The sequence below is a fragment of the Notolepis coatsorum genome (assembly GCF_963971535.1).
Source record: "Notolepis coatsorum genome assembly, chromosome: 20".
NCBI classification, from domain to species: domain Eukaryota; kingdom Metazoa; phylum Chordata; class Actinopteri; order Aulopiformes; family Paralepididae; genus Notolepis; species Notolepis coatsorum.
Genome location: NC_140184.1, coordinates 7,272,860 through 7,298,795, shown reverse-complemented (window position 1 = coordinate 7,298,795; position 25,936 = coordinate 7,272,860).

Below are 25,936 nucleotides of genomic sequence, written 5' to 3'. Positions count from 1 at the left end.
GTGGTAGTAATATCACTGCGGGGCTACGGTGTGTAGGAACCCATGGGGTCCTCACGCCTTGCATGTCCGGCTGCAGAACAACTCCTCAGCATGTTCTGGAGGGGTGTTCAGTGGGGGGGCTTTTGTCACCTAGATTGATGTCAGCTTCCCCCGTATCAAACCGGCCCTTTGTGTCGGGGTCCCCCCCTTGGGTGCGATTGCCTCGTGGTTAGTGTCAGGTTCCGACCCGACTCCACGGAACGCTCTGCTCGCAAGGGTCCAGGGTTGGCTACGCACAGCGGGTGGGACCGGGCCAACTATCTACAGTTCCTGGCGGACCTGCGCCACATGGCGGCAGGGGCGTTGGGAGTGTTATCACATATGACTACGGCAGTACCATATGTCGAGGTGGATGGAGAGAACGCTGAGGCGGGGACTTGTGTTTACACAACCCCACCCGTTTTCAGGTTTGGTACAGACCCTATTGTCAGTGTCACCAGCAGTGACAGCTCTGGTCAACGAGATCCAATCTCTGTGGACGAAGCAAGCCATAGTCGTGGCGTTCTCCTCCCGGTGTTCTCTGGTGCCTGAGAAATCGGGAGGAGGGGGGTGTCAGACCCATGCTGGACCTGTCCCATGGGAAGGTTCAGCATTTTTTGGATCGTCTCCTACCTGTTGAACACTGTCAGGTGGGGGTCTGGTTCTCCTCCATAGACCTGTAGGATGCGTATTCGCATCTCCGATCTTCCATCCTAGGGCTTACCTACGCTTCCGTTGCAGGGTTAGCGTATGAGTACCAGAGGCTGCCGTTCGGTTTTCTCTGGCTCCCCGCATCTTCACCAAGTGCGTGGAGGCCGCACTGGGGCCTCGGCGTCGTCAGGGGTTACGAAGTGTGTTCTGCCCTGATGACGTTCTGGTCCTTCGAGGTCAAGGTGGATCGTCGGGTCTCGTACCAGGCAGGTCCCTACCAGCCTGGGGTTTGCTGTAGACTGGAAGTAGAGTACTCCTCTTCCCAGTCAACGGTTGGAGTGCTATGGGCATCCCTCTCAGACGGTTACGGCGCTGTCTCACGTCACGTTTTTCACCGACGCCGCCCTCACTGGAGACGCGTCGGGCCAACGCAGTAGGGGGCAGCTGGCAAACCATGCTGCCCGGTCTGCGCTACGTTCAATGTGTTTGTATTGAAAGCGGTCCTTCTGGTCCTCAAACGGTGTTGATCAGGACGGACAATACGACGTCAGTGTCGTATATCGACAGACAGGGAGGAGTACGCTCCCCCCGTCTGCACCGGGTGGCGGGCGGCTGGCTATGGGCGTCCTCCATCTGCGCGGCCTGAGGGCTCCCCACATCCCCGGCAGGGTGAATGTGGGTACAGGTGTACCGTCTCGGGGCGGTCCTCATCCTGGCCGGTGGGGATTACGTCCGGACATAGCCAGGCAGGTCTGGGACCGATGCCGTGCCGCCTGGGATTCTTTCCCCATACATCTGTTAGGTCAGTTGTTGGGACGGGTACGCCACTGTCGCGCTTACGCGGGCAGATGGCGTATGTTCCAAGAGTGGTGTAAGGCGGGGGGCAGGGACCGGTGTCCTGCTCCCTAGATACTGTCCTTGTTACCTCCAGTCTCTCCTTGATAGACTGTCGGCTTTGATGGTGAGGGTATATGCAGCAGCTATATCCTCTTATCAAGAGGGATTTGAGGGTGATGTTTTGTTCAGCCACCCTCTTGTGAAGCGTTTCCTGCTTGGCGCCCGACGCGTTAAGCCGGTAAAACGCTCTTTGGCTCCGAGTTGGGATCTTCAATTGGTCCTCGGTCGGTTGTCCTTGGCCCCGTTTGAGCCTCTTGAGCAAGCGCCGTTGGAACAGCTGTCGTTCAAGACTGCGTTCTTGCTGGCCGTCACCTCCGCTGAACGTGTGGGTATGCTTTGTGCTCTCTCGGTACGACCAGAGTGCCTGTCTTTCGTTCGGATTGCGGTGCCACTCTGCGGCCTAATCCTGCCTTCGTGCCTAAAAATATCCGGAGTTCCTTCCGCTCCAGGGATATTGTGGTTCAGGCGTTTCGTCCTCCTCCTCACACTAGTGAGTTAGATGCGGGCCTTCACCTGTCATGTCCGGTCCGTGCTTTGGGAATTTACCTCAGCCGTACTCAGGACTTCAGGGTTACCGACCAGCTTTTTGTCTGTCACGGTGGTTCTCGTGCCGGTAAGGCACTGTCGAAACAGCGCCTGTCCCATTGGTTGTGCGAGGGCATTGCCCTCTGCTACACGTTGGCTGGGCAGGATCCCCCTGGGGGCGTCAGGGCGCACTCCACTCGTGGGGTGGCAGCCTCTGCCGCTCTGCTGGGTGGGGCCTCGGTGGAGGACATCTGTGCTGCAGCTTCATGGTCCTCCTCGGGCTCCTTTGTAAGGTTTTACCTCATGGACATGACCAGGGGTTCTGTCTCCCAGGCGGTTCTGGGGTCTGTGGCCTCTCCTGCTTCCCGTCCTTGGTAGGGTAGCAGGGGTGTGTGGGTATGGGCCACAGTGTGTTGGGTCACACGTGGTTCCGCCTATGCTGTGTGTTCAAGGGGTTCTAGTTCCCTCTTGCTCGCACTCGGGTGGAGTAGACTGCGCCCCCCCCCTTCATTAGGAAGGATGGGGTGACGGGACTCCCAAACCCCTTGATGTGGGCTTACAGGTCCTCAGGGGGTGCATCTGTCGGGCCTCGCGTCCGCTCTTCCCCATATCTCGGTATGGCTTAAGAGCGGGACACGATGGCCAAGTACGCTATATAAATTATATGAGTACTGGCTAAGCGTCCCGCTCTTAAGCGGCCCTGAGTTCCCTTGGGGAATCTTTTCCTGGAAACGGGTTTTTTGCGAGGAAGAGTGTTTGGTGACCATGCCTAGTATTTTATAGAGTATGCCTCTATAGGGGCGGGGCCCGGCAGGTGGTGGGTGTATTTGTTTTTTCGTTGATGGTGTACAGTAGGTACATGAGATGAGGTATATCTCGGTATGGCTTAAGAGCGGGACGCTTAGCCAGTACTCGTATAACTAGGTTATATACATAACCTGTCGTTCTCTCCCCTCCAGGTAGGATTGCATCCAGCTCACTGATAAGCTATCAAAACCAATTGCTTTTAGCTTGTCAATCAGAATGGAGTGATTGACAGTGTCGAAGGCCTTTTATAGGTCCAGCATGACCATGCCGCAGTATTTGCCCGCGTCCACCTCTTGTTTGATGTGGTCGTTCAAACTGATTGAGCAGTTTATTTGAGGAACTATTTCCTACTGAAGTACACCTGCCATACATTATTATTTTCCCTGAAAAGAAAAATCGATTTCCTAAATTGACAACATTCTGTAACAAAGAGAGGCTGTAAAATGGCTGTTCCAATCCATTCCATGATTTTATGTCTGTTGTGGGACAGTGGGATAGAGACTGTCCATTTCACCCTAATGGCAACTACCGGCAGCTTTAACTTACTGATTTTAAGATAATAATAATAATAATAATAATAATAATAATAATAATAATAATAATAATAATAATAATAATAATAATAATAATAATAATAATAATAATAAACGTTATTTGTATAGCACCTTTCATACAAGAATTGCAGCTCAAAGTGCTTCACAGCAGAAAAAAGACAGGCACAACATGAGCACATAAAGTGCAGACGTATAAAATCACAGTTTTTCACATTAGGATCCAACATCCCAACTGGCCACCTTGTTTATGGTTTGATTCTATGACAATAATACAAATAAAATGTAAAATAGAATAGACAGTAAAATAGTGCAATAAAATAGTAGAATAGACAGTAAAATTATTAAATAATGCAGTGCAATAAAATAGTTCTGAATTACTGTTCAACAGTTTAAAACCGTCTTTACCTTCCCTGTTTGATTCCACAGTTTAAAACCTGACAGTCTTCCTTCCTGTTTGATACCCACTTTGACCCCTCAGTCTCCCTCTCAGGGCAAACCTCCCTCGCAGGGTGCAGTTCTAGGCCTGGGTCCCCCCCACAGTTTTAAAACCCGACAGTCTTTCTTCCTGCTTGATACCCACACCACACAGTTCAATATCTGACAGATAAGATAACCCATTTAGTAACATTGAATCTATTTCATAACTTGGAAGGAGAGAGCGAGGGAGATAGAGAAATAAAAGGCACATGAGTAGCAGATAGTCTAGTACCTCTAAAGCAGGGGTGTCAAACTCAAACAGGTGATTTTGTGGGCTGGACACATAATACCTAAAAAAGAAAGTTCCTGAGGTCACTAGCTTAATTGGAAATTTTGTTTATCTATTAAATGTGTGCATAGCAATTTTTTTGTTTGTTTATTTGTCAGGGACAATGCAAAAGAAAACATTGTAGCGGGTTACAATAACAAGATACTATGAGGGCTGCGGGTGTTTGGGTCACGAGCAGATAATAGGGACTCTAAGTTATTTGTGTAACAAATAACCACTAAACTGCTTAAGGAGAAGGGGAAAAGTAAACAAAAAACAACCTTTACAGGTGGAAGCCTCAACATGAGTATTTTAAGAAAATAAATCAAGTCCAAAGAACAGGACAACACTCAATAAACAGGTATTATAGAAAGAACTGAAATAAGCCACAAAGGCACATCCTAATAACGGAGTTCATACAAATAACCTAAATAACAATAAACCTCCACTAAGGGAGTTTATGTGTAGTAGTGGACTAATGACAGTTCAAGGAAACAAAAGAAAACATAAAAAGAAACGCTACAATAAAAGGGCTCAGCTACTAGAAAATAAAGTGCTAAACTAAGCCAGTAGCCTAAAACCAGAATGGCTACTGAAAAAGGCTAAATGCTGAATAGGGCAGAGATCAGCAATACACTTTAATATAGAAAAGCCTGGCCGGAAGGGTAGCCAACACGAAAGGAAATGAGAAAGCAGCTAACCCTGCGAGACTCAAACTTAAATAGACTCAGCTACCATTAGGCAAAGCTGCACTGAATCAGGTGCAATCAAGCCCACACACCTGCCCTACCATGAGGCAATTAACCACAGAGGCCAGTGATTGACAGCTGTCCCTCACAGTAAGACGAAATAGACAGCTGTCCCTCACAGAAAGACGAAATAAAGCCAAAACCATGACATGATATATAGATGCATTGCATGTAAGATTTCTAGCCAAGCCTAATTTGCAACCCCTGTCCCTGGTTTGGCTTTTCTATACTTAAAAGTGGTCATTACTTATCATCATTACCAAAAGTACATAAGTTAAAATGAACACATAATTAATAGTGGCATTCTTTTCATGATCATAAAATAATTACGATAATTACATCACATAATACGATCATTTTACATGACATGTGTGCATGTCAATATGTTGTAAATGCACTTCTGTCCCGAGTACGCCATGAGTACAAGGAGGGCTGTTTTAAAAGGTGGGTAAAGGAGGCATCATTTATGGATAATTGGCTTATTATAAATTCATGTTTTATAGATTGAAATGATACATATTACCAAACAAAGAACAACACCTCACTTGCACTGGTCTTGCACAAAACTATTATTTCCACAGAGAGTAGGTATGTGAAATGTATTAAAACAATGATGCATTTGCAAGCTAATAATACCTTTTTACTTTCAATTTCAACGTTTCAATTAGTTATTCACCAACACTAGTTTGTAGTATTAGCAATTCTAGGTTAACCCTTTCACTGCCGCACTACCAAACAGTTAACTCTTTCACTGCGACAATACAGTAGTATTGTAGTGTGATAGTAAAGGGTTAACCTTCTGTTGTGTGGCAGTGAAAGGGTTAAACTGGTCCTGGACTTGGAGAACTAAGTAGGGCTGGGTGGTTCCTGACTCATGTAGGATAATACTCCACCCCCCCCCCCCCCCCCCCCGCCCAAACAATATCCCACACTCATCAGGGTTAAAGATCAGAATCTTGGGCAGTCAGGTGGCGTAGCGGAGATTGTGCTCGTCACTAACGCAGGAGATGCTGGGTTCGAGCCCAGCTCTCGGCGTTGCTACCAGCTTGGCTGGTCGTTCATACTAATACAATTGGCTAGGGCTAAAAAAAAATTAAAAATCTTCTTCTCTCTTTTAACCAGGGAGGGCGGCGCTCTAGCGCCCACTATCGGCCGGCCGTCACTGTACTGGACTCTGCCCTGTATTTTCTGCGTTCTGGGACTAATGAGATTCTCCGTTTCCTTTTCCACGCAAGTTGGGATAACCTAAGGCTGCAGCGCTGCAGAGCCGCAGAACCGCAGAGTAGACTCTGCTAAGGACAGCACTGCAGAGCCGCAGAACCGCAGAGTAAACTCTGCTAAGGACAGGGCTGCAGAGCCGCAGAGTCAACCCTGCTGTGGGCAGTGCAGCAGAGCCCTACTTGACTAGAAGACATTCCCCTCTAATGGAGTTACTGTTTTGTTGCACATTTCTGTTTTTGTGTAAATAAATACGCCCGTCGTTTTTGGCTAACTCTGAACTACCTGTCTGTGTCGTGCTGTTGGGGTTGTTTACAAAATCTAACAATATCAAAATAAAAGCACACAAGCATATTTATTAGAACATTTTATTACTGTCACCTACCCACAACCCCACTTTGGGTCGCGACCCGTAGTTTGAGAACCGCTGATCTATACTAAGCACAGCTTGTTTACAAAGGGAAGGTTTCTTTGTCTCATCTTACTGTAAGTCTTTACACCTTTTCAGGTCTGTCTTGGTTAGCATCCGTCTCAATGCACAAAACCAACCAGCCTTTGCATTCACACAGCCTTCTGTTAGGATTAGCTTGTCTGCCAAGCCAGGGTAGGAAGCAGGCTGCTCTCACATAATCAGATACCCACAAGGATACTCCCCTACTGGATTTTGTATTTGTTACTTGTTACTTGTGGTATGTATTATTATTATTATTATTATTATTATTAAGGATACATTAGTACACCCAGGTAGGTTAGGTTATATTAGATTAGATTAGATTAGATTCGATGCAAATGTATTGTCATCATACAGCACAAGTACAGTACAACGAAAAGACGTTTGGCATCCAACCACAGTGCAAATGTAAGGGTATACAATATATACATTTGTACTACTGAGTAATAGTGCTAGCTAATCAGATGTATGTACAGAGTTGTAGTATTAATATGTACAGTGATACAGGCATAAAGACACTATGGTAGTAAGTAGGGGTGGACGGTATGGTCTAAAATTTATATCACGGTATAATTTGAAGCATAGACGGTAACGGTATATATCACGGTATCATCGTTTTTTTATAATTTTTTTTTTTTTTTATAATTTTTTTTTTTATATAAAATATATATTATATAATTAGACTTGTACTTGTATTATCTGCGAGACATCGCCACCACGCAACAAGCTCCACTGTCTGTGTGTACTCTAGTAGCCTCCAGCTACGGCCAGGATTCTCCGGAGCTGCACCTGGACCTATACTCGAGTAGCCTCGAGCAGAGCTACGGCCAGGATTCTCCAGCGCTGCACCTGGACCCTATTGTATTGGTATAACGTTAGCAAGCCCTCAGCTCGAATACGCATCGAATCAGTGTTATAAGACATTGATATCAGGAGCTATCTGTAGCTACTGCTAGCCGGATATATAACGTTAATACAACGCCTCAGTGAATTATTTAGTTCAATGGGACATTTCGTTTTGAACGGTGAACTAACTTGCGTTAACGTGAGCTAACAGGTAGCACACACGTCTCTACTAGACTTTGTGGAGCGTTTGTTGATGTCAGGAGCTATCGGTAGCTGGCCGACTAGATACCGTTCGGTTAGACAATGCCTCATCATGTATTAAACTAAAAGTGAATAGTTGACTGGGTCATTTTGTAACGGTAGCTAAGCTAACGTTAGCTCAGGGAGACGCCGCCGTCCTCCCGTGTCCCGTCCCACTAGACTACTAGACCCGTGTTTACATGCGTGCGATAGGGGCTGGCACGCCCACTGCGCGAAGCCTCCTAAATAACTTTTTCCAGTTCGCACATATCTATTATCTATGACTAATTCTATCTATTTTTAGGGGCAAATGCGAGTGAAATAGTCGCGCTGTGGTTACATGACGTCATTGCTATTTTAGAGCTGCACTACCGGTTACACGGTATAGTCAAAATCCATACCGTAGAGCAAATTCATACCGTTTATACCGTATACCGTTTATACCGTCCACCCCTAGTAGTAAGTCATACTGGCCAGCAGCGTAACTAGTAAGAGTAGGTAAGGGATATGTACAGATATATAGTCTACATATATGTAAAAAAGGATTATATGCAGGTATCTACAGATAGATGTGGATAGATATATATATACGCTAACAATAAATATATACATACGGTATATACAGTATTATTGTGCATGCTATCATACAGGGTTATATGGGTTATATACAGGGGTATAAGTAGGTATATAAAAGGATTATATGCAGGTATATTCATACAGATATGGATATATATATACTGTAAATACAAATGTATACAGTATATACAGCACTGTTGTATATGCTATCAGACAGAGTTAAATGGGTAGACTATTATGAGCTAGGTAGTTGTGATTACAGTGTAGGGCTGTTGTAGACAGTGAAAGCAGTAAATTTAATGTAGGCAACACAGTTCAATGGGGATAATAATAATAATAATAATAATAACTTTATTTGTATAGCACTTTTCATACAGAGGTTGCAGTTCAAAGTGCTTAATGAGTGAGTGAGCTACTGTACAATGTTCCAATGTGAGGAAACATTGCGGGGAGTGGACCCAGAGAAATACAAGCAGCCTGACCATTTTAATGCAGAAATAATGCAGGGATTGGTCAAATTTCCAAGCTGTTCGCCTTATCGCCTTGGTTGAATTTGCGTTAATTCTTGCGATTGCAGAATTGTGAAATCCTGGAGGATCTGGAAAAAAAACGTTTCAGACTGCCAAATCAAGACAAAGACTAGGCAAAAACCCATACAAAAAAAAGATGTCCCCTTTAAAGACGGGGACAATCTCCTGTAATGGCCGAAAGTAATTTAACGGGAGAGCCTTTAATGGGATAACATTGTCTGGGACCATGCTGTGTAGACGGATGCTCGCGTTCAAATGCCTTGCTAGTATCATTAACCTGGACAAAATGTCATTACGCTCTCATTCAAGAGTGACACGGGGGAAAAACACGGCTCTATTTAGAACGTTAGGGTTTGTTCCTCAACCTTTTCTTCCTTTTTTTCCAACGAAGCCACAGCTGTCAGCTAAGCCGAGCTCAGCACGATGCCTCTACCGGGGGCTGCTTCTGGAGTGTAAGGCCACATCCCGGGTCAGCCTTTTTGTTAAAACAACACCAGTTTGCCTTACTTGTTTTCGTGACATTCACAGGGAGGCTGGAGGTGCAGCTGTGCCCTCAACTCATTGGATTCTGAACCGCTCCTGTGACTCAGCCTCATCCATCTTGGTATAAGGGATTGCTGTGTGCGTTGACATTTTATATTCTGGGAGCGAAGTGGTCTCTACTGTTGCCTGTGATTCATAATGCTGTTCTTTTTCATTGGGTTCCTGTGTGGAGGTGCCAGGACTGTTTGACTAGCAGCAGCTCAGATAGAAAGTGATCGCTGTGTGTGTTGAGCTATGTGCAGTATGCACACGTGATGATGATGGTGATGGTGATGATGATGATGGATTTTCCCCTGTGAATTCACATTCGTGAATTTATGTTTGAAGGCACATATGCTTTGAATGTAGCTGCCATATATTATTTACCGTATCTGTATATCTATCCACATCTCTACATACCTGGTACTACCATAGTGTCTTTATGCCTCTATCTACAACTCTGTACATACATACATCTGATTAGCACTTTTACTCAGTAGTAGGCCTACATGTTTAATTTTTTTTTTAAACGTCATCACCATCATATTTCTTTGACCCCCACGCGCAGAACTCCCTGTTTTTTCCTCAGCGACAATCTTCATTTGACAGTCGGTTATCAACTGGGAGGCACGTTGCGAGGAGGGCCGGCGTCTCTGAACCAAGCTACGGCAGAATAACTCACCGTGAAGAGGAGCTGCTTTGAAGTAGCACAAACCAGAATGAGTGCTTGACTTTAAATTTGTAACGGAAAAGAGTTGCTGAATGTGAGAGGGAGAGAGAGAGAGAGACAGGGACCAGGCCTGTATGTGTGTGTGTGTGTGTGTGTGTGTGTGTGTGTGTGTGTGTGTGTGTGTGTGTGTGTGTGTGTGTGTGTGTGTGTGTGTGTGTGTGTGTGTGTGTGTGTGTGTGTGTGTGTGTGTGTGTGTGTGTGTGTGTGTGTGTGTGTGTGTGTGTGTGTGTGTGTGTGTGTGTGTGTGTGTGTGTGTGTGTGTGTGTGTGCGTGCGTGCGTGCGTGTCGTTGAATGGTAGAGGTACTTGTGTGTGTAGCCTACATATAATTATTCACATGAGGTAATTCTACGAGTATATAGCCTAAATAAGATTGCTATTAATTTCATGGACTCACGGTTCATAATTTTCCGCAGTTTTCCCACAAATAAAACGGGAAACTTTACTAATTGCACTAACAGCGGGATACATGGATTTTTTTTTTTTTTTTACTAGGAACAAATTGTATTTACAATGATGGCCTGGCAAGAGACAACACCTCTTGAAGGGAGGGATGGGGGGCTGAAAAGGAATTCAGGATTCAACATTTCCGACATACAATATATATAAAATAAATATACATACAACAAGCAATATAGCAGTGAGAGGGGCACCATGGCAGACAGGGGGTTGGGGATGTTACTGGGTTAAGAAACAGTTGCAGGAATCAGGGAGAATGTTCATCAGAGAGTGCTTGAATGTTGATTTAGGCATAAAGGTGACCAGTTTGAGAGATTTTTGTATCTATTGCACTTTACTGTTTGCACTCTGGTTGGATGCCAAATTTATTTCCGTTGTACAATATATTATATATTGTATAATGACAATACATTTGAATCTAATCTAATCTAAATATGATAGGACACAAATACACAGATAGATGCTATGGACAATTCAATCCAACATCATGTGTAATCATCATCATCATCATCATTTTATTTATCCGTACATGGAATCACCACAGTCCAACAGTACATATTCACATAATTCACAAAAAATACCATGGCCGAAAGGAACAGGAAGAAGAAAAAATCTTATATATACCTGCCCCTAATAACATATTGGAACAAATTACAGAAAATTATTAATCAGAAACATTAGTCATACAAACATAACTCCTGCCCAAGATCAAGTTTACTCAGAGAACTTCACAGTTCAATATACTGTTGTGGAATATTCAAATGAGCCATGACAGTGAACTGTATAAATTCAGATCGAGTCAATTTGTATACAAATATAGAACATAGTTTATTTCTGTTTCAATGGTGATAGAAAAAGTTATCAGTTTATCATCAGAGACACATGAGCGTCTGACCAGAAAGTGACAAAGAGGTCTTGGTCAGACATCCAGGCCAAATATCATATCTCCTCAACCTTGGTCGTTGCCATAAGAACACTGTCAGACTGTCGCCTAGTGTCTTAAAGCTGTATACTAGTTGATCATATTAATAACTAGTCAAAGCTGTACAGAGATCTTTTTTTATAAATTTTTTTTATTTATTATTAATCACATGAAACAAGACAACACATTAACCACAATCACAATACACAGAACTTCACAGGAAAATAACAAAAACAATAATAATACAGAATAACAATTTATAAATTATAAAGACAAAAAGAAAAGAAAATAGAGTTCAACCTTTTTAAATTTTAAATTTCAAAATTTCAAAACTTCAAGGTTTCAAGGGGGGCTATCTAATAAATGACCAAATAGTGAAGAAATAGCTAAATAGCTGTCCCCCAATAAATCCCCAGTTAAATTCAGGACATAACAAAAGACAAGACAGACAAGACATTTCCTCCTCCCCCTCCCATGAGACCGCCGGACTCCCCTGAACAAGCACCCCAACCCCGCTCAGCCGCACACTGCGGTCCTAACCTTCTCAGCTGCTGCGAACCACAGGTCAATCCCAGCCTGCCCTACCCCAATCACCCGCGCCGTGGATATCTCAAGATAAATCACATCCAACAGTGTTAGGGACCAGTTAATCACTGTGAGCTTCTCCGGCTCCTTCCATCTCATTGCTATTAGCTTCTTCGCCGCTGTGACGCCCGCTAGGACAACCCTTTTCAGTTGTACGGACGCGGGTAGTGTTGTTATATCGTTCAGGAGTAGCGTAACAGCTGTGAATGGGATAGTTAAGCCACACAGATCAGAAAGTTTGTCCGCTATTGATCTCCAGAAGCGGGCCACTGGTGGGCAATCCCAATACATATGCATAATCCCCAGGCCAGTGGCCTTTTGAGAGCACAAAGTGCACCGAGATTTGATGGGATTCGAACTCACCAACAACGGACCGCAGGATCGCAGGACCGCTGCTCTGCCAGGTGAGCTATAGCGCCGAATGAGAGTCATGGCGTATTTGGACGGTTACGTAATTCCGTAAGCTCTGCCGCTCGGCTCCGCGGAGCGTGCCGCGCGGCAGAGAAAGTTGCGCGTCACGTGCCTGTCGGGGCCAATCAGGCCTACCCCGGAAGTCACTTACTGTTGCGGAACAGTTACACGCCTCCGGGATATCCACACGCCAGATTGTATCCAATGATAAATGTTTATACGTGGATTGAATTAAGAGCGTATAAAAGTCTGAGACAAACCCTCTGGAGGTCGTCCTGTCCACTATGAGCCTGAGGAAGGGGTGTGGGTGCAAATCTTGAGCCCACGGCACGCCATGCGCCCTCAGCGCTGACCTTAGTTGAAGGTAAAGAAAGAAGGACTCGCCGGGAAGATCATAAAATTATCTTAAGTCCTGAAACGCACGGAGGCCGTTCTTATCATAAATATCCTCCAAAGTATGAACTCCCCTCGTTTGCCATTGAGGAATATTAACCGGCTTGTGCCCAACAAGTAATTGCTGGTTATTAAAAATTGGAGAGTCCAGGTGCCATGGGCATTTAACCCCACACGACCTCTGTACATTACGCCACGTTTGGATCACGTGAGTTATGATCGGTCCATACCTCAGCCGGCATTTCGAAATAGAGACAGTGGAGTACACCACATCCTGCAATCTTAGCAGTGAGACCGCCGCCGCTTCTAAGGAGCACCAAGATACAGGATCTACAGGGTCTAGCCAGCACATCAGAGGTCTCAGTGAGAAGGACCAGAAATAAATCTTAAAATCAGGGATTGCGAGGCCCCCATCTTGTTTCCAACGTTGAGTAGTAGCTCTTTTGATTCTCGGGCGTTTGTTATTCCAGATAAACTTAGATACCATCCTTGCGCCAGTGGTCTATTGGAGGGGGCAGGGGGAGCATTGAGCTAACAAAATTTATCCTAGGCAGAACGCTCATTTTGATTATGGAAGCTCGGGCTTGTAAGGAGTTAGGAAGGGACGACCATCTGTCTAGATCCTGGCGTATTTTATCATAAGTACCCGTGAAGTTGTACTTAGTAGTTTGACTCAGCGTGGGGAATATCTCTATACCTAAGTATTTAAAATGTTCCACTATGGGGATATCAGCTGGTAGTCGCACCGCCTTGGCCAGCTCATTAAGAGGTAGGCAGGCTGATTTGTTCCAGTTAATCTTAAAGCCTGACAATTTACCAAAGTCGTCGGTTATTCCCAATAATTTTGTGGCCGACCAGGAAGGGTCATCCATAAAAATCAGTAGGTCATCCGCATAGAGAGCAATTTTGTGTTGTGTATTATTGATCATTATGGGGACGATGTCCTCCGATTGCCTAATAAATTGGGCCAATGGTTCGAGGGAAAGCGCGAATAGTCCCGGGCTCAGAGGACAACCCTGTCTAGAAGATCTGGAGACTGGGAAAAGTGTGGAACAGTTTTTGCCTGTCAGTATCATTGCCGACGGCGAGGCATACAGGACTTTAATCATATGAATAAAATTCTTTCCAAGACCCATGACCTCAAGTACCTTCCACAGGTATGACCATTCTAGTCTGTCAAACGCCTTCATGGCATCCAAAGACAGAACAGTGGACGGAGCTGTATTTACTGTTATCGACTACATGCAACAGCCTCCTAAGATTATCTGCAGCCAGGCGCCCCGGGATAAAACCAGTTTGATCGCAGTGTACCAATACCGTCATAAATATCTGCAGGCGGCGGGCCAGCACCTTGGCAAACACTTTTAAATCGGCCCCGAGAAGACTCAAGGGCCTATAGCTACCACAATCATTGGGATCTTTGTCCTTCTTGAGAAGTAAAGAAATCAGCGCCATGTTGACATCTCTTGAGAACTCCCCTTGTTCCATAGCGTAATTGATCATATCGAGCATCAATGGGCCCAGTTGGTCCCAGAAAGCTAAATACACCTCGGGTGGAATACCATCCCAGCCTGGTGCCTTACCCCTCTGCATTTCAGCAATCGTCTCCCTTAGTTCCATAAGGGTGATCGGTTTCCCCAGTTCCTTAGCCTCTTCCTCAGAAATGTGGGGTATCACAAGCCCGCCAATGAACGATTCAAATTTAGAGTCGTCGAGATTAACCTCTGAGCTATATAACTGTGAGTAAAACTCTTTAAAAGTGTCGTTGATCTTTTTCGAATCAGTAGTGATTGTACCCTGTCGCGTCTTGATCGAGGGGATATCCGTGAAATGATCATTCGAGCGTATTTTCATTGCCAATAGATGGCTAGGCCTGGAGCCGTGAAAGTAGTAATTTTGCCTTGTCCTATGTATCAAGAACTCATACTGTTGTTTAAGTATGGAGTTTATTTCCTTCTTGACTATCTTACGTTGTGTGTTTAGTCGTTCACTATAGTTAGTTTGCAAAGATGCGTATAGATCCGCATATAATGTTTCCAGTCCTTCTAGTTTTTTTGACCGGGATTTACGTAAGTTGGAGGCGAAAAGTGTGACATGACCCCTGATAAATCCTTTCAATGCGTTCCATAGGACCCTGGGGTCATCGACCGTGCCAACATTGATCTGCAAGAATTCAGCTAGTTTACTATGTTAAGCAGGAGAATAGTAAATGTCGTTTCAAAATCGTGGTAAAACAACATTTTCAACCAAAGAAATTGACATTCCCTAATAGATAGTGTGTACGTAAATGAAAATGTATGTGTCTGATAAAGAGATAGGTATATATGGATGAAAAGGCATGTGTCTGATAGGGATATATTATTAAAATATTGTATAATTGGCTGATATGAACATAGATAATGTATGTAAAAGCTAAATAGTATATTATGCTGTATTGTATTATGAATTAATTATGAGTAGGTATTATTGTATTGTATTATGAATTCATAAGGCGTATATATTGTTATATTGTATTATGAATTTGATTAGGGTTTTTATTGTTGTTTTAATTGTATGTATGACATGTAAATGTTGTGAGTGTATAAGTCTGTAACTGTATTTACTGTAGGAAGAATAGCCCCAGCACTGCTGTGGCTAATGGGGATCCAAATAAACTTAAACTTAAACTTAAACTCAGAGCAGAAATCATCGTTCTTTAATAAGGTTGAGTTAAAACGCCACCTGGGAGCTCTCGTGGAGAGCCTGCCAAAGGTTGCCACAAGGAAAATCCCCTTGTGGTCCGAGAGAGCCAGGGGAACCAATGAGACGTCGAAACTATCAAACAAATTAGGGGATGCGAATGCATAGTCTATTCGAGAGAAGGTTTTGTGTCTGGCAGACAGGTGAGAGTAATCCTTGAGGGTGGGATTGGATAAGCGCCATAGGTCTGCGAGCCCAGTGTCCTGGGCCCACATCCTGAGGGCCTTAGAGGACCGTTTTTGGTCGCTTGTTTCAGAGGACCCGGACCTATCCATCTCCGCATCCCAGCATGCATTAAAATCGCCTCCCACAATGAGAGCGTATCCAGTAAGTTCCAACATATTCTTTGTGATTGTATTATAGAACGCTGAATCAAATGTGTTAGGGGCATACAATGCTATTATTGCCATCTTCCTATGAGAGAACTCAACTTTTGCTATAGTAATCCTTCCCTCCGTGTCCGACCACACATCCAGGACTTTGATATCAAGGTTACGTCTTGTAACTATGACGACTCCTTTCATCTTATCATCGGCTGAGGATGAGGAGATAACGTGATATTGTCGATTTGCTAGCCTTGACACATCACCCACCAATAAATGCATCTCACTAAGAAGAGCAATGTCAATATTTCTTCTCTTCAATAACCAAAGGACACTGGCACGCTTGTGTGGGGTGTTAAGACTCCCCGCGTTCCAACTTAAAATATTCAATTTAGCCATGGTCGAGTTTGTCTAAATGCGTAGAGAACATACCAGTGCAGCCAGGCTGAGTACTGAGGCGCTGATCCAGGCGGGCCCAGACGGTCAATCCCAGGAGTTCAGAGGAGGAACAATTACACACATATAAGACAACAGTACATAAAACACATAAAAATACCACCCCAGTTACAACCCCCCCTCCTTCTACTGTAAACCCTAACCCACCCGTCCTATTATAAACCCTCCTATACCCACTCTCCAATCCCCTCCCTATGCCCCATCCACTAAGGATGGTCAGCTGTACAGAGATTTAACACAGATGGACATAGATAACATTTCCGTCACACTCACACCCATTAGGAAGATTTGAACGCTAGTGAAGGGTCTTTCAAACGACCTGAAAGACCTGGAGGGGCTTAATAATTCTAAACCATTTGTCCATCACTTGAATATTGAACAAAAACAACATGTTTACTTTGATACTGATACCAGCCTACAGTAGGTAGCATGATACCGGTTCTAAAACGATAACATAGCAAAAACCTAAAAGTAATGGGATATATAATATTTGATGACAGAACATGGACACTTAAATAATCAAAAATAATGAAATTATTCTGTTACAGCTGCTGAGCTGTATAGCTAATCTCTGTGTTATTATGTGTATTCTGCGTTATCTCTGCACTTCACGCTATGTTAGTGCTTGTATCATTGAATGAAATAGAAATCAGGATTGTTAAAGCTAATTAGCCTAATCCATGTCAAAGGAATACCCTAGTACATTTACATACACACACAACAGAGGGAGAATGGCTCTTAATGCTTTTAGAATATTTCAGCTAATGAAATTATGTATTACCATCAACTCTCCAGTTAGTTGTTATAATGTAACGTGTAGCTACTTAAAATCATGAGAGAGAGAGAGAGAGAGAGAGAGAGAGAGAGAGAGAGAGAGAGAGAGAGAGAGAGAGAGAGAGAGAGAGAGAGAGAGAGCCAGGGAGAGAGAGACGGGGAGAGTGTGTGTCTTAATGTTTTAGAGAGGGAAATACACCAGAGAGATGAGATAGACACAGAAAGAGAGAGAAGGCCACAGCTTATCTGAGAGAGACAGAGAGAAAGAGACAGGCAGGGAGAGAGAGAGAGGGAGAGACCACAGCTGATCTGAGATAGAGAGAGAGACAGACAGACAGGGAGAGAGAGAGAGAGAGATATTTTTTTGATTTTAGAAAAACATTTATTTACATATTTCTCATTACAATGTACAATGTGTATGTCAATACAATTAAAACAACTAACTACACATTATATCGGGCAACATATGTCCCCATCACACTTAAAACCACATGAGATCTCACAATAAAAAAAATGCTAAAATACACCTGTCCGTCTGCAACACAACAAAAAAACATTGAAGCTCCACCCAAACAAAAAAAGTATCCATACTTCCATTCAACACATAATATGTCATCAATAACAACATATGAGCAACCCAAAAGGGTCCCGTCAGTCCATATGTGTCAGTTTTTATATCCAGCTCATGAAAAAAAAGATCCCCTTCATCAGGACCTTCCGTTCCACCGAAATAATCCTGCAACAGGTATTGTTCCCCGACGCTCCGCGCTTCAGTCCAATCGTCCAGACAGACCCTGTTGTGACAGGCCGTCCTCAGCCCCAATAAAGAAGCCACTTCCTCTGACCCGGCTACATTCACAACATCTTTCAGTGTCATTGTCCCAACTGCTTGCAGACACTGTCCAAGCCCAGGTCTACTCCCTTCCTGAATGTCCAGCCGGGCTCCACACATCAGAAGCTCCATTATCATGGTAACATTATATTATCCAGTTTTCTGCACAATCTTTCTCAGTCTAAAAACTTCCTGGGAAGTGTACCCCCCATTGTTCTTCGACCTCATTTGAGTCCTTGCTGAAAAAATAAACATCTCCAAATCTTCAAAAAAATCTTCCACTTTGACACTTCTCAAATTTTTTGTTGTGTGCAGGAACTTCTGTATCTGCCTGACTGCATAACATATTTTCCGTTGTGAATCAGACATGAGAAGCATTTGGGAACTCATCTTCCTCAACACTTGAGATGTCATCCCCCCATTGTTTTTCAACTTCATCCTCATCCATGCTGGACTGAGAGGAACCTGTGTCTTCTACACCCTCCTGACTCTCTTTGACCAAACTTGTCACTCCTTTCTTATCCTGAGAGCCCACCCCTCCATCACTTCCCACCACGCCATCCACTGTCTGACTGTGTACATTGTCCACCACCTTCAAATGTTCCCCTATTACTTCACTTGTCATATTGTTTTTATTCCTTTTTTTACCCTGACGCGGTGTTGGGCTTGGGGGGACAAAAAAAACTCTGCTCTCCCCTGTTACCTCGCCACTTGTTGAAGGGGGGCAGCATCTCTGATTCCCACCTCCTTACCTACACAACCACTGGTTGAGGGGGGAACAGCGTCTCCCACCCCTCCCTCCTCTGTACCTGCACCACCCGCACCACCCCCTGTTACCCCACAGTCGCCACTAGTTGAGGGGGGGGCAGCTTCCCTCACTCCTCCCTCCTCTGTACCAAGGCTCTGCTTCGTACCTGCTACACCGGTTCTGTGGCCCTGCAGCTGGATACTATCTGCTGCGCTACTGTCGGTCTGCAAAGGGACTCTATTTACATTGCTGGCGGTCTGCAGCGGGACTCTGTTGTCGTCACTGCTCTCTGCTCTGCGCTGCACCACTCCTCCCTCCTCTGTACCACTACCTGCGCTGATCCCAACCCCGCGCTCCTCCTGGGGCTGAGGCGGAGGTCGCCTTGCCCCTCTCCCTGCACAATCTCGGGAGATATGACCCAGTTCCCCGCATCCGAAACACTTCCCCGAATTACCAGAACTCACAAAAACCACATAATCAAACTCATCAACCTTTATCTTAAAAACCAACTCAAGCTCCTCTCCGCTGTTGTTTAGAATCATTAAAACCTGTCGCCTGTGTGAGACAACATGCTTTAAAAGCGGAGATTTACATCCCGACGACATTTTTCTTATAGGGGAAATTATCTTCCCATGTCGTGCTAGTTGACTTCTCAATAGTTCGTCACTGATGAACGGCGGAACGTTGGAAATAAAGACATTTCTGCCTGGTGTGGAGAGCGGCTCTACAGAAAGAAAAGCCCCGTCAACACTGATCCCCGATTGAACCAGTGTGTGCACCTTGTCCAATGAGTCAAGAAAAATCACTACTCCTTGATTCATTCTCGCAGCTGATTTAATGCTTTTATGTCCAACAATACTTCCAACTGCCAAACTGCAGTCCTCTACTGACACATTAGGAACAGATATCTTGATACCATGCTTTCTACCAATTTTGGAAAAGTCCATATTGGCGTCTGACGTCATCCAGCAGCAAACAAACAAAACACTCCCACTTAACCCTATACACACCAAAACACACAGCAAACCAACACTACACTTATAATACAATATCCCATAAACAAATTAACAAAATAGACAGATAAAGATAGAAAAAAACTCACTACACCTCCAATCTCCAACCTCTCCAATCTCATTCCCAGCATGCACTGAGAGAGAGAGAGAGAGAGAGAGAGAGAGAGAGAGAGAGAGAGAGAGAGAGAGAGAGAGAGAGAGAGAGAGACAGAGAGACAGAGCGACAAAACGTAACTTCGCCCAGACTCCGCTGTGAGTGGCCCTAAGATTACAAATGCGAGTGAAGTGTGTGTTGAGCTGACACTGTTGACATGCCCACTACACAAAGTGTGCACACACACACACACACACACACACACACACACACACACACACACACACACACACACACACACACACACACACACACACACAGGGCCGCCTGGGAGAAATGCGAGGCCCTGTGCGAGATTTTTTTTATACAGTCAATATATTCTTAAATAATAGCGCTGCCCGAGGCTGGGCATGATACAATCAACATATAGAGAGAGAGAGAGAGAGAGAGAGAGAGAGAGAGAGAGAGAGAGAGAGAGAGAGAGAGAGAGAGAGAGAGAGAGAGAGAGAGAGAGAGAGAGAGAGAGAGAGAGAGAGAGAGAGAGAGAGAGAGAGAGAGCTCCCGTTCTACAGTCAATATACAGTGTTATCGCTTTGTAACACTGTACAAATTTCTCCACAACACACATGTACAAGTGGCAGTAATGCAGAAAATCCAGCAAGGGAAGAAGCAGTGTAGAAAACAAGTGGAGTTTTTGCCTAGCAATGGGAATGCTTTGGCTGTACTGTGTAGATAGAAGTACACACTCTAGTGTTGATGTCTTTGTTTACAAGGCTTCAGGTATGGTTGCTCTGCTACAAACACAGTAGAGCAGCTGTGTGCACATCCAACCTGTTTTAGGCCAGGTGCAGGATAAAACTAAATGTGACTGAAGGAAAAATTGCAATGAACTGACCGACACAACTGACAACTATAAGCAATGCAATGCTCAGAGAGAGAGAGAGAGAGAGAGAGAGTCTGTGATGATCCAGACAGAGAGAGTCTGTGGTCCAGAGAGAGAGAGATGAGTCTGTGGTCCAGACAGAGAGAGAGAGAGAGAGAGAGAGAGAGAGAGAGAGAGAGAGAGAGAGAGAGAGAGAGAGAGATGGGTCTGTGGTCCAGACAGAGAGAGAGAGAGATAAGCAAGACAGCTAAGATGAGCCCCTAAAGGATATTCAACTTTTAATGGAAGAACAAAACAGAAGGAAAAGATAACTTCACAAAGGCAACATGAATATACATAGATCCAAAAGGACAAACAGCTAAATAGGCTAACTGCAAATAGAGTGGCCAGGTACTGACGCTAGCTCGACAGAACGTTAGCTACGACAGCTAGCCGGCCCGCTTTGCTCAATATAACGTTAGCTACGATAGCTAGCCGGCCCGCTTGGCTCAATATAACGTTATCTACGACAGCTAGCCTGCCCGCTTGGCTCAATATAACGTTAGCTACGATAGCTAGCCGGCCCACTTGGCTCAACATAACGTCTACAACAGCTAGCCGGCCCGCTAGCTCAACATAACGTTGGCTACGATAGTTAGCCGGCCCGCTAGCTCAACATAACATTAGCTACGATAGCTAGCCGGCCCGCTAGCTCAACATAAGGTTAGCTACGATAGCTAGCCGGCCCAGCTGGTCCAACAGAACGTCAGCTATGATAGCTAGCCGGCCCGCTGGCTCCACATAACGTTAGCCAACATAACGTTAGCCACGATAGCTAGCCGGGAGAGATGAAGTGAAGAAGGTTCCCAAGCCAAGGCATTCGAGCTGGCTCTGCTAGATGGTGGTTGTGTTAGAAAAGGCTGCAGTGGCGTTGTGAGGGCCAAGAGACCTCCCGTGGTTGTGAAAGGGTTAACCTTCTGTAGTGTGGTAGTGAAAGGGATAACCTTCTGTAGTGTGGTAGTGAAAGGGATAACCTTCTGCAGTGTGGTAGTGAAAGGGATAACCTTCTGTAGTGTGGTAGTGAAAGGGTTAACCGTCTATAGTGTGGTAGTGAAAGGGTTAACAGGCTATAGTGTGGTGGTGAAGGGGTTAACCCTTTGTAGTGTGGTCGTGAAAGGGTTAACCGTCTGTAGTGTGGTAGTGAAAGGTTAACCTTCTGTAGTGTGGTAGTGAAAGGTTAACCTTCTGTAGTGTGGTAGTGAAAGGTTAACCTTCTGTAGTGTGGTAGTGAAAGGGTTAACCTTCTGTAGTGTGGTAGTGAAAGGTTAACCTTCTGTAGTGTGGTAGTGAAAGGTTAACCTTCTGTAGTGTGGTAGTGAAATGTTAACTTTCTGTAGTGTGGTAGTGAAAGGTTAACCTTCTGTAGTGTGGCAGTGAAATGTTAACCTTCTGTACACTGTAAGAAAAAAAGCTGCATAAAAACGGTACTGTAGTGAAAGGTTAACCTTCTGTAGTGTGGTAGTGAAAGGTTAACCTTCTGTAGTGTGGTAGTGAAAGGCTAACCTTCTGTAGTGTGGTGGTGAAAGGGTTAACCTTCTGTAGCGTGGTAGTGAAAGGTTAACCTTCTGTAGTGTGGTAGTGTAGTGAAAGGTTAACCTTCTGTAGTGTGGTAGTGTAGTGAAAGGTTAACCTTCTGTAGTGTGGTAGTGAAAGGTTAACCTTCTGTAGTTGGTAGTGAAAGGTTAACCTTCTGTAGTGTGGTAGTGAAAGGTTAACCTTCTGTAGTGTGGTAGTGAAAGGGATAACCTTCTGCAGTGTGGTAGTGAAAGGGATAACCTTCTGTAGTGTGGTAGTGAAAGGGTTAACCGTCTATAGTGTGGTAGTGAAAGGGTTAACAGGCTATAGTGTGGTGGTGAAGGGGTTAACCCTTTGTAGTGTGGTCGTGAAAGGGTTAACCGTCTGTAGTGTGGTAGTGAAAGGTTAACCTTCTGTAGTGTGGTAGTGAAAGGTTAACCTTCTGTAGTGTGGTAGTGAAAGGTTAACCTTCTGTAGTGTGGTAGTGAAAGGGTTAACCTTCTGTAGTGTGGTAGTGAAAGGTTAACCTTCTGTAGTGTGGTAGTGAAAGGTTAACCTTCTGTAGTGTGGTAGTGAAATGTTAACTTTCTGTAGTGTGGTAGTGAAAGGTTAACCTTCTGTAGTGTGGCAGTGAAATGTTAACCTTCTGTACACTGTAAGAAAAAAAGCTGCATAAAAACGGTACTGTAGTGAAAGGTTAACCTTCTGTAGTGTGGTAGTGAAAGGTTAACCTTCTGTAGTGTGGTAGTGAAAGGCTAACCTTCTGTAGTGTGGTGGTGAAAGGGTTAACCTTCTGTAGTGTGGTAGTGAAAGGTTAACCTTCTGTAGTGTGGTAGTGTAGTGAAAGGTTAACCTTCTGTAGTGTGGTAGTGTAGTGAAAGGTTAACCTTCTGTAGTGTGGTAGTGAAAGGTTAACCTTCTGTAGTTGGTAGTGAAAGGTTAACCTTCTGTAGTGTGGTAGTGAAAGGTTAACCTTCTGTAGTGTGGTAGTGAAAGGTTAACCTTCTGTAGTGTGGTAGTGAAATGTTAACCTTCTGTAGTGTGGTAGTGAAATGTTAACCTTCTGTACACTGTAAGAAAAAAAGCTGCAAGAAAACGGTAAATGTCTGGCAGCAATGGTTTCCAAATACTTACTGTCAAAACTCAAATTACAGTAAAATCAAATACATTTACAGATTACAACCTTTATTTAATGGTTAATATTTTGATAAAAGGTAATTTACTGTATGTTTATTGTAACTGAGGGGTACAATTCCCTGACTGTATTACTAGATATGATACTTACTACCACTACCTTTGTACTTAATATTCGGCCACCCAGTACTCGGCATAAATATATTATGATGAACACTGTCACGTAGATGAAACGGATCCAACACAAATGTACGAATTAGAAATAGGTCTTTATTTGGTGGTGTGTAGAGCAAGCACTTAATCAAATCAATCACATTTATGAATGGGAATTAGTATGCACTTTTATGGCAAGAGTATTCGTCGGTATATCAATAGAGAATGTCCAATCTCTGAAGGCGCAGGTGGTACATATACGACCTGGAATAGTTTAAGGAATAACAGCAATGATACTTGAATGATTATAGACTGGATACACTAGGGGGGGTTAATCCGGTCGCTTGTAAGCCGACAGGAGTAGGAAGGGGGGGGGGGTAGAATCCGGCTGCCTCATCCGGCCAAGGGTATCCCAGGTGAACCCACTGTAGTGCCGTTCAATGCGCCGGCGATCCTTGGACCACAGATGAAAGCAGGTGGACTCTTTGTGGGCCGGCGTCCTCCGGTCCACGGAGGAGAGACGTGAAGCGACCTCGTCTTGCAGAGCGTCTCCTCACCTTGCGTCCTCTCCAGGGGGGGGGGTTCCAACACACGGCAGTGTCGGGGGTCTTTATCCATGGAATAATCAACGTATACAAAGCATAATCCGTGCCGGGGAAGGCGGGCTGTCGTCGGTAGAATAATCCAGTATACAGGTCCACTCGCTCGTCGGCTCTGGGGCTCCTCGGGTGCAGCTTCACGTGGGGTCAACCACCCTGGATAAGCAGCCAGTTCTCTGCCCGAAACGATGGGGTACTGACTACGGTAGTATTCTCACCGCACGAAGCACTATATATTAACAGACTATTATTAGCTTAATAGACTACGTCCAACTCGACGATATAGTGCCAAATATGACTATTCAAATATTAATATACACGATGTCTCAATACCGATGGTAAGCCGAACTTGGCCTTACTCCCACACGTGGCGTCGCGGGGAGGCTTTACGTCTGTGACTCTATTGGAGGGTAAGAAACTGGACTGAAAAAGGAAGTCCTACTTTAGTAGCGCAGTATATATACGCACTATGAACAAATAGTCCCATTAGTGGTGCGGTAGCCAGATTCCTACGCGGAACTAGGACTTGTTCGTACATGTTGAGCGGTACGTTTGAACTGGGTCTGGGGGGTATGGCAGCCTGGCACCAAGGTCTCGACCAATAGTAGAATGGAGACTATTATGGGATGTTCAGTAGGCTAGAATGGATATTCAATGCATATTGTACAAGGAATATACAAGGGATATCAAGGAATATTAGAGAATATACAAATACAATTAAATATATATATATAATAAATATATATATTCGGTTTAATCTGGCCCTTCACAACATTTATAGTATTTACACTTAAAGTAGAAAAACAAAGGTCATCTGTAAAATAATACAGTGAATTTCCCGTGATTTTTCTTTTACAGTGTCGTGTGGTAGTGAAAGGTTAACATTCACTACCACACATGTCTGCACATGTCTGCCAGGTCAGAGAAAAATAGGGTCTAAGTTGAAAATAGCCAGCATCATCCTTTAAAGCCCCAATATGTGTTTTTTTGTTTTACCATATACATCTGGGGAGTATTCACATATATTCTGTAGATGTAAAATAGGCTTTTTATTTTATTTCTTAACCCATAAATCTGAATATAGGTCTGTTTACAAAATATGGCCAAGATATATTGAATATATACAATAAAAAATGCATATGTGCCTGTTGTTAAGGGTTGGTCCTTGCACCGAGAGCAGAGTCAATTAGCTAACTAAAGCAGCGGCCCCCAACGTTTTTTTGTGTCACGGACCATTTTCATGCCGACAATATTTCTGCGGCCCGGGGGGGGGGGGGTGTAATAAAATAAATTAAAAAAGGCTATGTAAATTAAACCAATACATATATTATGCAATTTAAATAACTATTAAATGATTATCGCACCAATATCTACTCACCATAATGCAGAATCAGTGGGAGCCCCGAGCTTGTTTCCCTGCAACTAGACGGTCCCATCTGGGGCTGATGGTAGACAGTGACACTCGAAGTGTGTTCCTTATGTCCAGTCTACTAAAACTGTTTGTTGCCGTCACCAGGGGTGTAGCTCCAGATTCTGGGCCCCATGAAAGAATGTATTTGTAGGCCCCCAGTGAATGCGAGCGTGCGTAAGCGCGCAAGCAGAATTTTTTTTGGCCATTTTTTTATTGATAATAATATGGTTTTTACATATACATTCGGATCAGCAGTTCAGCACCTGCACTGTTGGTGGGTGAGCCTAGTAAAGGATGTCGCATTGCGTTCATCTTCAATGAATGGACCAATGCAATAATCTACCAAAGCCCCCCCTCTCTCTCTATATATCTCACACACACACACTTCAGAAACA